General features: G+C 34.4%; 1 pseudogene; it reads left to right on the top strand.

Annotated features, from left to right (window-relative positions):
* The window catches only part of LOC149168942 (ABC transporter G family member 39-like), a 64,704-nt pseudogene that overhangs the window by 36,171 nt on the left and 14,062 nt on the right, over positions 1 to 14,471 (top strand).

Here is a 14,471-nt window from a genome sequence, read left to right as displayed (position 1 = left end):
ATTGGGCTACATTGACATAGCATAATATTTCACATCATTCTTCATCTATATTATTTTATCATATGCTACTTATTTAGAAGATTTCCTTTACAACATTTGGTGTAAATATTAATCCAAGTTAAACTCAAATTTACAAAAAACTATTAAATTATTTTTCCATGCATCAATTTAATATTTTTTTTAGGTATAATTAGATTTAAATTACAAATAACTAAAATATAAAAATAAATAAATAATGTCCTTTCAAAAACTAAGAAATTATCTGTAAAACACAAAAACGGTACTGTTGTTGCACTTTATGAGATTCACGGGATGCATGAAATAAGTGTTGGATAATAACAAATTAATTAGTGTGTAAAGTTGAAGTATTTTCCAATTATGATTGTGACCCTAGGCTACGAATTTGACCTAAATGGAGGAATCCAACATTTTAGACCTGAAGGTATAAATTCTTATGTTTTGTATTCAAATAAAATTATAATATGGTGTTTAGTTTCCGAAGAGAAATCGAGCTCGCTCTGAGTATTAGGATTGAGACGCTCTTAGTATTCGTATGCGAAGTGGAGGTCTGCTTGTGAATGGTGATGAATATTTTAGCATTTTTTTTTTTTTTTTTGGAGAATTTAATTCTAACTATTTGTTAGGTGTTAGTTCAGTTTCAGTAGTTTAACAAATAGGTGCTAGTTCAGTTTCAGTAGTTTAGTTCAGTCTTACTCTACTTATGTAGTTTAATCTTACTCCAATCATTTATAGTTGATGTCTTCCCTCTAATCTTATTTAGATGATTCATAATACTGAGAAAAACAACTTTATGCTTATCTGTTTTCAATTTTAATCATAGTATCAAACCTGGTGTACATAAAACCCCTGGAGAGCAACAAAGTGAAAGCCGAGAAGCAAAGACAACCTATTCCCTCAGCTCACGCATGCTCAGAGGATTTTGGCTCAACGCAGGCTTACAGTAAAATCTTGAGTCTCTGCTTCATCTACTAGGATTTATGTGGTTTTCCCAATAGAATCCCACCGTCAGATTCAATTTTCTGGCACGAGTTCGAAGCCATTGCAAAGGGGACAACAGCCTCGTAAGATATCAATCAATCAGCTTGAGATCTACTAGCTATATACGTTGCATACATCTTGCGATCTAATTCGAAAGATTCAATAAATGCAGAGAGTCTTTTGCATATTTGGTGGCCATATATCTCATTGGGCATATGTGCTCCTGCACAATCCCAATTTTCTCGTAAATCCCCATCTCCGCCATGGGCACCTTTGCCTGCTTTATGCATATACTTATAAATCGTTAGGTAGAAAAGTTATTAAACGCTTTCATGGAGATTAAGAGATATTTCGTCATAAGCTTTTATGAAAATTATATGAGTTTGATTTTTTTAGAAGGGAGCACACCGGTGTTTATTTTTATTAAAATGATATGAGTTTTTTAAAACGGGAAAGCTAAAAGGGAGCATACCGGTGTTTGTTTTTATTAAAATGATATGAGTTTTTTAAAACGGGAAAGCATACACGACTGTTTTGTTTTGTTATCTTTTTTAAAAAGATAAATGTGCACAGAGAGAAATTTTATTAGGAAAAAGAAAATTGCATTTCTTTCATTGCTTTCACAGAAAACACCATCGTAATTCATATAAACCCTCTCTTTCCAAATGCAATGTTCTGAAAGAAGACTAATGTTAATAAAGATTCATAAATATAACTTCTTTCACATCATAAACATCCAACAAAACGACCATCAAAACAAAACAACATGTACTTACGATTTATAGCTCCTCCTTGTTCGTGGTTTCCTAAAGATATCTTTTTCGTTGACACCTAGAACTTCTGTTTACTTTAATGGGTCCCTTATTTCCCTGATACCACTTTCGTTGGTATTCATTTGATCGTTGTCATGTAGCAGACCTGGCTCTTTTCACACCACTGTCGGTTCTTAATTCAGTCAACATTTCTATAATAAATTTAAAGTTGGTATAAATTTCTTTTTGCAATTCCCTTGCTGGCTAATACGCGCTCTTCCATATTGAAAAAACTAAAAGTTAACAAAACCATCCAGAATAAATATTTCAAAAATTATCTTTCTCGCAACGAACTTGGAAGACATGGAAAACTGATCCCCTTACACATAATCGATACAATAACAACTTCCACCAATTATGGATTCACACCAACAAAACTTTTTTCCCAACCAGTAAGATTTTTTTGGAAATTACAAAAACAAAAAAATACGAATCAAATTCCAAATTTAGCATACGTGTGTACCCAGTATCAATTGAAAATCTAAATTACAATTATCTTAAAAACATTTTAGTATACATAGAATCTTCAGCATTCTCAAAAAAAAAACATGTTGAAGCATCAAAGGCTAATTCAATACATCAATAAATAGTGGAGCTATGTCAACAATACATTTTGTATTAAAAAAAAAAAAAATTAAATAAATCCATTCTCGAGGATATCATCAACATGCTCAACCACTTATAGACAGAAACATGACATTAAAGTTCACATTCCGCATTTACCATACCTATGTCCTCAATATAACTTCAAATTCTGAACTACAATCATCTCCCAAAAAAATTTCTTAAAAGAATAAAACATACCTAGGTTTTTGGGAATATCAAAAAATAAACATGACTAAGCCTTAAAGTGTAATTCAATATATCCACAGGTAGTGGAAGTATCTCAACAATAGAATCCTTATTTTAAATAAGCCAAAAAATGATTTTATTTTCAATCATATCATCTAAATCTTCAACCGTTCATAGTACATGCATGACGCTTCAACCACCAACAATCCATCAATTTTAACTTCACTTGAGACCAACCCATCATAAGAACTTTTCCTTAAACTCTCTGCAAAAGTAGGGAACCTGCACATTTACTATTTATATCCTCAGAGACAGATTCAAGCAACAACCATCTGTACCCTAATCATCTTCAAAATATACCAAACTGATATTTTGAGAGTCGACCAAATTGAAAATTATCTATCTATTCAAGTGACTAAATGAATGTGCAACCATTATTAACAACATAAACAAGTTGATTCTTGTATAATCCTAATGGCATAAATTGTACGTCAACAATAAGAACAAATAAATAACCCTAATTGTTTCTATTCAGTTGTAACCAATAGATAGGATAACCATAAGTACGGTAATCTTCATAATCTATGTCTATATATACCCAATAAGACATTTCTTGAAAAAAGATAGACTCCTTTGGTGGTGTTACACTACCATATGGAAGCTTCTTCCTCTTTGAAGTGTTGTCAACACTAGTGTGAATAAAAATTTCTGATTCCATGTTTTTAAAAACATGTTTCAAAAACACCCATTCATATTTTTGTGGACTACATTTGTGCAATAAAGAGAGAAATCCTCTCTCCCCAAGCGTAAGCAGACCAACATTGCTAAATGTATTTGTAAAATGGTTGACAATGAAATGAATTTTTGTATGAAAATAACTTGCATGTGTGCTTAATAGAATCACATTGCTAAATGTACTTGTAAAATGGTTGACAATGAGATGAATTTTTGTATGCAAATAACTTGCATGTGTGCTTAATAGAATCATTGATCCCACTGTATATTCAATTATGTATGCAAAACTAAGAAAATGGAAGATGCTACTAAACAATCATCGGCTAAATGAGCGGGTAAACAAGTAAACCTGAACTCTTCTCTTTCTCATTGCATCAATCACAACTCACAAGAAAAAGCTTGTTTTCCAAAAAAAAGTACACCATTGTCTAGAAACCAACTTAAATTTCATCAAGACTAAAAAAGGAAGCCAATGAAAGAGAAGCCCAATAATGTGAAAGGAGAGAAATTTCCAAATAGCGAGATCTATACAAAAAGCAACAACTTTTGCTACAAACAAAAGAAAACTTACCTTTTAAACTGCAAAGAAAAAAAATGTATCAATGACAATAGCCACAACAACAATCCACGGCAAAAAAAATCCATTTTTCATTATTACTTCATTGCTATACACTACAATATTACAACAAATAAATTAAATTGCCCAACTTAAAAGTTGTGAACTAAAAAAACACATTGTAGTAAACATTCCAAATTAGTTTAATAACAACTAAAACCATAGAATTTTAAATTGAATTTTAAATTCTTCTCCTAATGAACCTCTAAACTATTCATATACTCCATACATAGAAAGTGATCAAAACATTACTTAATGAAACAATAAAAAATTAATTAAGTAGTATAAAATAGTTGGAAGGATATTTTCTTAAGATATTTCATAATCAAAAGTAGTATAAAATAGTTGGAAGGATATTTTCTTAAGATATTTCATAATCAAAACATAACAATGAGCTCCAAGCCATAATTGAAATAAATAAGAAAAAAAAAATTATTTATATTTGCTATGATTAAAAAAATTGATATTAATTTAAATTATTTTTTAAAATAATTAAAAAAAATATTAACATTTATTTAATATAAATAATATAACTATTAAATGTGTAGTTATCAAAATTATCTTATAATATAAATTATATATTATAATGGATTTTTTTAGTATAAAATTGATATTTTAATAATTTAATTTCTATATTTCTATTAGTTATAAAAGTCCTAATTGAAATAAATAACAAACAAAAAATTATTTACAATTATTATGGTAAAAAATTGATATTAATTAAAATTAATTTTTAAACTAATTTTAGAAAAAGAGTACTAATAGTTATTTATAATAAATAATATAATTATTAAATTTGTAGTTATCAAAACTACCTTACAATATAAATGATATAATAATCGATTTTATTTTGAAAATAAAATCGATATTTTAATAATTTAGTTTAATAATTTAGTTTCTATATTTTTATTAGTCATAAAATTCATAACTAACTAAATAATAAACAAAAAAAAACTATTTATATTTGTTATGGTTAAAAAAATTGATATTAATTTAGATTATTTTTTAAAATAATAAAAAAAAATTAACATTTATTTCAAATAAATAATATAATTATTAAACGTGTAGTTATCAAGACAATTTTATAATAGAAATTATATAATGATTGATTTTATTTTGAATATAAAATTGATATTTTAATAATTTAACTTCTATATTTTTATTAGTTATGAAACTCATAATCGAAATAATAAGAAACAAAAAATATTTATCTTTATTATAGTTTAAAAAATTAATATTAGTTTAAATTATTAAAAAAAATTAAAAATTATATATTAACATTTATTTATAATAAATAATATAATTATTAAATTTGTAGTTATCGAAACTATCTTATAATATAAATTATATAATGATTGATTCTGTTTTCAATATAAAAATGATATTTTAATAATTTAGTTTCTATATTTTTATGAGCATAAAGGTCGTAATTGAAATAAACCAGAAACAATAAAATATGTATAGTTGTTACGGTTAAAAATAAGATATTAATTTAAATTATACTTTAAAATAATTTAAAAAATATTAACATTTATTTATAATAAATAATATAATTATTAAATCATCCTGTCACATCGATAATTACATCATCTGATAAGTCACACCAATTGTTAATTGTGTCTTGTCACTTTCTCGAGGAAATTTTGCATTCCAAGTTAAGTTAGCTACGCAAGCACCATGGTGAGCAACGATGGGAGATGTGCAAGAATGTGCGAGTAGGTTAAAATGGCGGATCTATGTATGAAACACAGCCAAGAAACGCTGTGGCAACGATGTCAACGATGGTGTCGTGGGAGAATGTGACACTCTCCGCCTTAAAAAGGTAAGAGATTTATATAATATATTAAACTGGTAATCTCTGAGAAAGAAACATTGGTTGCAGCTGTCTGTGAAATAGAAATTAGTCCCATTTGCAGGTCATGATTATTCAGAGAATTGAAGGAGGAGATGGGAAGCAGAGATCGATTCCCCAGTCTAGGAAAAGGTCTGGACTCTTAAAGCAGCGATCGATTTCTCCACACGTTTTTCATATCCCTGCCCCGAACTACCTTGGGGGCAGCGATCGATTCCCCAGTCTGTCATCGAGTTCAATAGCGCGTAGATGCGAGGAGGAGGAGCTGGCATGGGCAGCCATAGAGAGGCTCCCCACAGACGAACGTCACAGAACTTCCATACTGACGTCACAAATATCCCACGGGAAGCTCGGAAGAAACTCATTGGGAGACTCCTGGTCATTCGGAGCCTCATTTCATATGTATATATAAAAGTTTTTTTTATTAAATTAAAAAAATGCCTCATTTCATATATATATATGAAAGATGTGTGTAACTTAGTATCATAAAATTTTGTATTATAAATAAAATCATTTGTAGTTATTTGTTTGTAAAATACAAAATAATCAATTTTTTTATTTAATTCAAAAATGCCCCATTTCATATGTATAAATAAAAGAAAGATGTCTTTGTAACTTAGTATCATAAAATTTTTATTATAAATAAAATAATTTGTAGTTATTTGTTTGTAAAATATAAAAAAGTCAATTCTTTTTATTTAGTTCAAAATACCTCATTTCATATATATAAAAGAAAGATGTCCTTGTAACTTAGTATCATAAAATTTTGTATTATAAATAAAATAATTTATACTTATTTGTTTGTAAAATACTTATATTGGACGGATCACATATTTTATATTGTTTTTTCTAAAATCTATAATAGCATGAATCATTATGGAAATCTCCCATTAGTCATATTATTTTTTTAACAGAATTAATCTATTATATATATATACTATAAAAAATTATTTTGTTTATATCAATGCAGCTTCATTTTTCTATAAGATCCTTAAAAAAAATGCTATAATTTTTTATTTTTAATCCATTTTATCTTTTCGCAATGTCATTTTTATCTTGAAATGCAAACTTATTTTGCACTCCACCATTCTTGTCTGTGTGTATAATTGACCAGTGTTAACATTGTTATTATCATGTAAACAAATCTGTGCAAAATACAGTATTTTATATATTTATATTTATTATAATAATAACGACCGGGTTGCAAAGCCGCGTTGTCTCATTTTTTAACAGAAATGTGTGGAATGTTTATCTTAGGATGCTTTAGTAGCTCTTCGGTTGCGAAAGACAAAGAAAAAAACATTAAAAATTCTTCACAATATCGGCGGCATCGTTAAACCCAGCAGGTAAATATCTTGAAAGACAATTAACTTGAAATTTATTCCGATGCTCGAATCTCTGGGTTGATCCGTGGCTTATAAATTTAAAATCGCGAAGATTGACGTTGTTTCTTGGACTTTATGTGTCACACCCCTACACCTACGGTAGTCTTCCAACCGCTTATAGCGAGGTGCGGCGCCACCGAACGCTTTTTTTTCACCAATACTAATATTCGTGGACTACGCCTACTTTTACATTAACATACTTAGCTTGTGTTTCGCAACTAAGTAAAAGCAATTATCCTTTATACTTAATGAAGCCCATACTCATTCATTATGCAATTAAGCTGAGAACAACAATTGCAACAAGTATAAAGGGGAGGGGCAACTCCCCGTAATGTGAGTCTGCCCGACAATTTTATTAAGAATATCAGATTACAATACAACGGTGTGTCTAGGCCAAACCAAGTCTCACACTTAACCAAATTTTACAATAGACAGGCCACATGCCTTTTACAACATCTTGTGCACCCTTGCACGAAGGGAGGTGCTCACCCGAGCCACCCAAGACCCCTTAGTCAAGTCCTACACAAAACTGCATCCAAGTTGAACCCGGCACACTAGCCTTCACCTCACCCCGCACAAGAATACAAAAACTGCACCCTAACTAGCATGTGCATGAGATATGTGCAACTCTCCTTTCTCTTGTGCAGATTTTTACCCCTCTTATGCGTAGAGGATGAGAGAGTTTCTTGTCTTCCAAATGAGCTCATGCTCCTTTACTTATATCCAACTCACGTGAGCTTTCATAGGGTGTGCAGCCCCATGGCCGACCCTTCAAAGCCACCATCATATGCCCATGTGCCACATTTACATGTCGGCTCCCATACATTTCTTAGCCATCATATATACATCCTCGCTCCAACACTTAGTCGAATTAAGTGTTCACCCATCGTCGCATTTTTATGTCGCATAGTGTCGGAAGTTTGTCACATTTCCTCTGCACTCCGTCGCACCCGTCGCACATCGTGGTTGAACGCGCCCGCGCACCCGCCCACGCTCTTGCTCGCGCCCTGCTGCACGAAGGCCTTACATCCTCCTCCACCTTAAATCGTTGTCGTCCTCTACAACATATCATCCTGGTAGCCATCCACCAAGATCATCACTCATCCGTGATGTGAACTCCTCTTCGCAAGGCAAACATCCTTGCAACATATGTAGAGTCTCTTCTCCACTATGTCCCGGCTCAATGACTAGCTGCCACCAAGCTCACCATACCAAGGTATGCACCTCAACGGTATGCTCTCCATAAGATGTCATCTCGATCCATATGTCACCGTGTGAACCTCGTCATGATACTCCAACATAATGCCAACACATCTCTGTACACTTCCGAACCTCATGTCTGAACTAGTTGGGTAGCTAATCCAACCATCACGCTCAATCCATGAGAGTGAACATCCTCATGCCATCATCAGTTGTTCCTCAAACATCTGCCACATCCTTGACTCCTCAAGAATTCATCTCCATAATCCATGCTCAGGTCCATGGAAGCTCTATCCATCCCATCTGCAACATGTCATGATGCTTGATGCCAAGCCATCCCTGCGCCATCAGTCATACCTGCTCAAACATGTTTAAGGACTCACTGCCATGAGCAGCTAACAATGAGCCCCATCTTCTCATCCATCTAAGAAGATGTAGAGGGAGTAGAGCCTGAAGGCTCTCCCTCACTAATCAATTCGATCCATCTATCAGGATCTTCGGTCTCCATCCTTTGTAGATAAGCAACCCGGTCTTCCTTCTGGGCATCCGGCCTCACATATACTTCATCATCGTCATCATCATCCTCCACCAACTCTAGCCTTCTTGTCAAATCCAAGATGCTATCTGAAAGTGTCTTGATGACCAATGACTGGTCCACAATATTTGTCTCAACACTAGACAACCGCTTGTTCACCTTCTCCTTATCCTCCATTTGCATCACTCCCAATTTACAATCAAGTCTTGTCACACCAATGGTTGGCACACCAATGGGTACATCTTCCCTTCCATCATAAATGTAGAGCTTCTTCAAATGTGGAACAATCATAGCATCAAATTGTTTCATGAATTCCATCCCCAATACAGCTTCATAGTCATCAATCCGCACTATATTGAAGCCCACCTTCCCGGTCCATTCACCAAGTGTAGTGTCCACCCTCTCAGCTATACCAAGAATCTCAATAGGAGGAGAATTCACTAACTTCATTTGTGCCTTTGCCGGTACAAACTTCAGCCCAATTCTTCTCGCAGTATCTTCGCCCATGAAGTTGTGAGAAGCCCCACTATCCACCATAGTGAGCACATCATCACCTCCAACCTTCATTCGAACATACTCCAACTTGTTCCTTTCAGGATCCCTTCTAGAGGCCCCTTCCGTAGTATCAGAAGCACCAAGTATCTGCATCATCCCACAGAAGCATCATCATTCTTTCCATCAGACTGTGCAATAGCGGCCACCTTCGGTTTAGAGGTACAATTCTTCACCACGTGTGGTCCTGCACATATCCAACACTTCAAAGGCTTCTTCGTCTTCGAACCATCATCCGATTTCGAAGCATCATCCTTCTTCTTTTCTTTCGGCTTGTCGGACTTTTTTTTCTCATCAGAAGTCTCATCATAATGATCCACCAACCTATCAACTGCAGCAAAAGCTTCCTCAAGTGTCCTAATCTTCTGCCTCTTCACCTCATTGCGTGCCCAAGGGTTCAACCCAATAATGAAGTTGAACACCTTGTCCCTTTCCGCCATGTCGGGAAGTTCCAAAGCTACACTTGCAAACTCTCGCTGGTATGCTTGTAGGCTTCCGGTTTCTTGATGTACTTAATCTTCGTCCTTGCTTCCCACGTTTCATCCTGAGGACTGAAATGGGTCTGCAAAGCCTTCTTCATGTCATCCCACGAAGTGATGTCATCAGCACTGCCATTGACAATCTGATCCACCCTCCTTCGCCACCACATCTTAGCATCCTTTGTTAAGAACTCAGCAGCCACCTTGACTTGTGTCTCACCATTAGGTAGACTCAACCATTCCAAGTACTGTTCCATGTCCTATAGATAGTTTCGAAGAATCTTTTCATTCCTTGTGCCATCATAAGATTCTGGTTCCTTGACCTTCACATGAGGCACTCCTCCACCTGAGTTATGCCTCACGGCCTTCTTCAACACCGCGATCTCATCCTTGGCTTCATCAAGAGATTTGTTTACCCTGTCAAGAGATCCCTTCAAGTTCACGATCTCTGCAAGACCCTGATCCCTTGCTTCTTCGACCTCTTTGACCCTCATCTCTAGTTGTGTACATAGAAGATCCATGTACTCATGCTGCGTTCGGAGCTCATCAAGTTCTTCCCTTAGCTTCGAGCTGGTCTCTTGCTCCTTAGTGAGCAATTCCTCCCTCGTTTCCCAAGAAGACTCCATGGCTTCCATCCTCTGCAGTATTCTTTCCATAAGTGATAAAGTTCCGGCTTCATGGCTAGACCCAACTTGAGACCCAGCTGCCATCTCCAACAGCTTCTTCTTCCTTTGCGATCTAGTCTCCACCATCCAACAACTTCAATATTCACGAGCAAACCTTTGCTCTGATACCAACTGTCACGCCCCTACACCTGCGGTAGTCTTCCAACTGCTTATAGCGAGGTGCGGCACCACCGAACGCGTTCTTTTCACCAATACTAACATTCGTGGACTACGCCTACTTTCACATTAACATACTTAGCTTGTGTTTCGCAACTAAGTAAAAGAAATTATCCTTTATACTTAATGAAGCCCATACTCATTCAATATAATCATGCAATTAAACTGAGAACAACAATTGCAACAAGTATAAAGGGGAGGGGCAACTCCCCGTAATGTGAGTCTTCCTGACAATTTTATTAAGAATATTAGATTACAATACAACGGTGTGTCTTGGTCGAACCAAGTCTCACAATTAACCAAATTTTACAATAGACAGGCCACCTGCCTTTTACAACATCTTGTGCACCCTTGCACGAAGGGAGGTGCTCACCCGAGCCACCCAAGACCCCTTAGTCAAGTCCTACACAAAACTGCATCCAAGCTGAACCCGGCACACTAGCCTTCACCTCACCCGGCACAAGAATACCAAAACTACACCCTAACTAGCATGCGCATGAGATATGCACAACTCTCCTTTCCCTTGCACATATTTTTACCCCTCTTATGCGTAGAGGATGAGAGAGTTCCTTGTCTTCCAAATGAGCTCATGCTCCTTTACTTATATCCAACTCACGTGAGCTTTCATGGGGTGTGCAGCCCCATCGCCGACCCCACAAAGCCACCATCATATGCCCATGTGCCACATTTACATGTCGGCTCCCATACATTTCTTAGCCATCGTATATACATCCTCGCTCCAACACTTAGTCGAATTAAGTGTTCATCCATCGTCGCATAGTGTCGGAAGTTTGTCACATTTACTCCGCACTCCGTCGCACCCGTCGCACATCGTGGTTGAACGCGCCCGCGCTCTTGCGGTGCCCTGCTGCACGAAGGCCTTACATCATGCCTCGGGAAAGACTACTCTACTCTTGGCACTTGCCGGAAAGCTTCAAAGCACACTAAAAGTAAGTATGCTTCCAAATCTTAGGTTCATGGGGCTATTTTGAATTAAGGATATTAAATGTATTTTGTATGAGGTTTTTCGTTCAGGTTGAAGGAGTTACGTATAATGGACATTCCCTTACGAATTTGTTCCAGAGAGGACTTCTACATGATACGCACATGGGAGAAATGACTGTTAGAGAAACCCTTAAATTTTCGGCTCGTTGCCAAGGCGTTGGTTCAAGATATGGTAATTTTCTATTACAGACGTTTAAATGTTCATCGTTTACATGGTTCAAATGGTAGAGTTTAGAATATTTTGGATATTTGACTGCTAGTCTTTCATATTGGGCAGTTTCGCATCAAAATATTCCAGTGTTGGCAACAAACATAAATACAAAAATTACAAATGCTCATTATTAATGTATGATTATAAAATTGTTTATAAAATTTAGGATATCCTTTAACCTGTATTTTCCTATTATACTATTCCTTGTGACCATTGAAATTGTTGAATCAATGTAGATTTTAAAATATTTTGGATATACTCAAATAGACTTTTGGTTTAGACTTGAAAATATTTTAAAATTTTAGTGAATGAAAAATTATAAAGGAATATAAAATATGTTAATGGAAAAATAGATATTACAATATATAGTGAAAATAGGGGTTTTTAATTGGGAAGGTGTATTGGGTTTGTATTGATAAGAAGTTAAATAATATGATTTTTAGATGCATTTTCCAATATGTAATCACAATAAAAATATTACTTAATTCTCATGTCAGAAGTTTATATTGTGGACCAAGGACCCCACCAATTTGTTCTGCAATTCTTCGAGGGCATGGGATTTAAATGCCCTGAGAGGAAACGCGTCGTAGATTTCTTGCTAGAGGTAGGCGCTCTGATGTCCGTATTATCGATAGAACGAACTGGACTCTCAATTTTACCTCCCCATTTTTTAATCAAATATTTTTAATACATGTATTTATTTCTTTCAACGAGTAAGTCCATAGGTTAAACATGCCGAATCATTTTTAACATTTCTTTGTACAAATTCTAAGATATTTTCATTCTTTTCTGTTCATTTGTTCCATATTAAATGTCCTTTAACGTTATGATTTTTAGTTAAATTTGACATGCAACTACAAGTTTAATTTAACTACAACTTAAACTTACAATACCTATGTTTCTTCTAAGAAACTCAAACACATATTTTGCTAATGATTTAGTAAGTAAATGTATGAGTGAATTGATCACTACATTTACAAGGTTTCAAGTGAACTTCTCCAATGCCCACAAGTTCTCTAATAAAGTGATATCTAGTATCAATAGGCTTTCTCTTTTGATGAAACACATTATTCTTGGTAGTGCAATCAATTAGGTGTTGTCACAATAGATTATTGTTGATCCTTATTGTTTCTGCTTAAGTACATCAAATACTCGCTTGCTCTTTTGATGAAACACATTATTCTTGGATAGTGCAATCAATGAGGTGTTGTCACAATATATTATTGTTGATCCTTGTTGTTTTTGTTTCATTATATCAAATACTCTTTTAAACCAGACTGCTTGACATGTTGCTGATGTTGTTGCTACATATTTTGCTTCTGTTGATGAAATTGTCACAATGGACAACTTCTTAGATCCCCATAAAATCACACATGAACCAATATGGAACACATAACCAGAAGTGTCATTCCTATCACCCAAACATCCTACAAAATCACTATTTGTGTATCCAATCAAATCCTTATTTTCTATGTTTGCATACATTATGCCACAATCTCTAGCTCCTGTTATGTATCTCAGAATTCATTTTTCTGCACTCCAATGTGTGTCTTTTGGAGTCAACGTAAATATGGAAATCAAACTCACTCCTTACATAATATTCAGTCTTGTAGCTATGAGATACATGAGGCTACCAACTAATCTTTTGAATGAAGTTGGATTGACATTTGATCCTTCATCATCCTTGCTTAACTTTGTACCTGTTGCAACTTGTGTAGGGACATGTTTGTAATTTTCCATCCTGAATGTTTTCAACAAATCTTTGGCATATTTATTTTGACAAATAAAAATTCATTTTTCAAATTGCTCAACTTTTATGCTAAGAAAATATTTCAGGAGACCAAGATCTGTCATCTCAAATTCTTTCATCATGGCTAATTTAAATTCATCTAACTCAAAATCACCTGTAAAAATTATGTCATCAACATATAGGCAAACAATCAAAATTTGTCCATGCTCATTATCGTTGTGTACAAGGTAGGCTCAATGTTTCTCCTGCAAAATCCATTCTCAATCATGTAGCTATCAATTTTTCTATACCAAGTTGTATGCATTTTCTTCAATCCATAAAGCGTTTTCTTCAACCTGTAAAATTTATATTTTTTACCTTCAACTTCATAAGATGGAGGCTACTACACATAAATTTATTCTTTTAGAATTCCATTCAAGAGCATTGATTTATCATCCATCTGATATACTTTCCACTTATTTTGAGCTTTTGTGGCTAAAAATGCTCTTACAGTATCCAATTGGGCTATTGGAGCAAATATTTCTCCAAAATCTATTCCCAGTTGCTGCGAGAATCCTTTTTCTACGAGTTGGATTTTAAATCTGGCAATTTCACCTTTCTCATTCATCTTTGTCTTGTACACCAATTTTACACCAATGAAGTTTTTGTCATTTGGTAAATCAACCAAATCCCATGTATTATTCTTTTCAATAGCTTCAATTTCTTC

Source organism: Pinus tabuliformis, chromosome 4_2 (genome assembly GCF_031772625.1).
Source record: "Pinus tabuliformis cultivar Carrire ecotype Pingquan chromosome 4_2, CPIR1, whole genome shotgun sequence".
Taxonomy (NCBI): Eukaryota; Viridiplantae; Streptophyta; class Pinopsida; order Pinales; family Pinaceae; genus Pinus; species Pinus tabuliformis.
The sequence above is the reverse complement of the archived record's forward strand: the minus strand, read 5'-3'. Positions and strand labels throughout refer to the sequence as shown.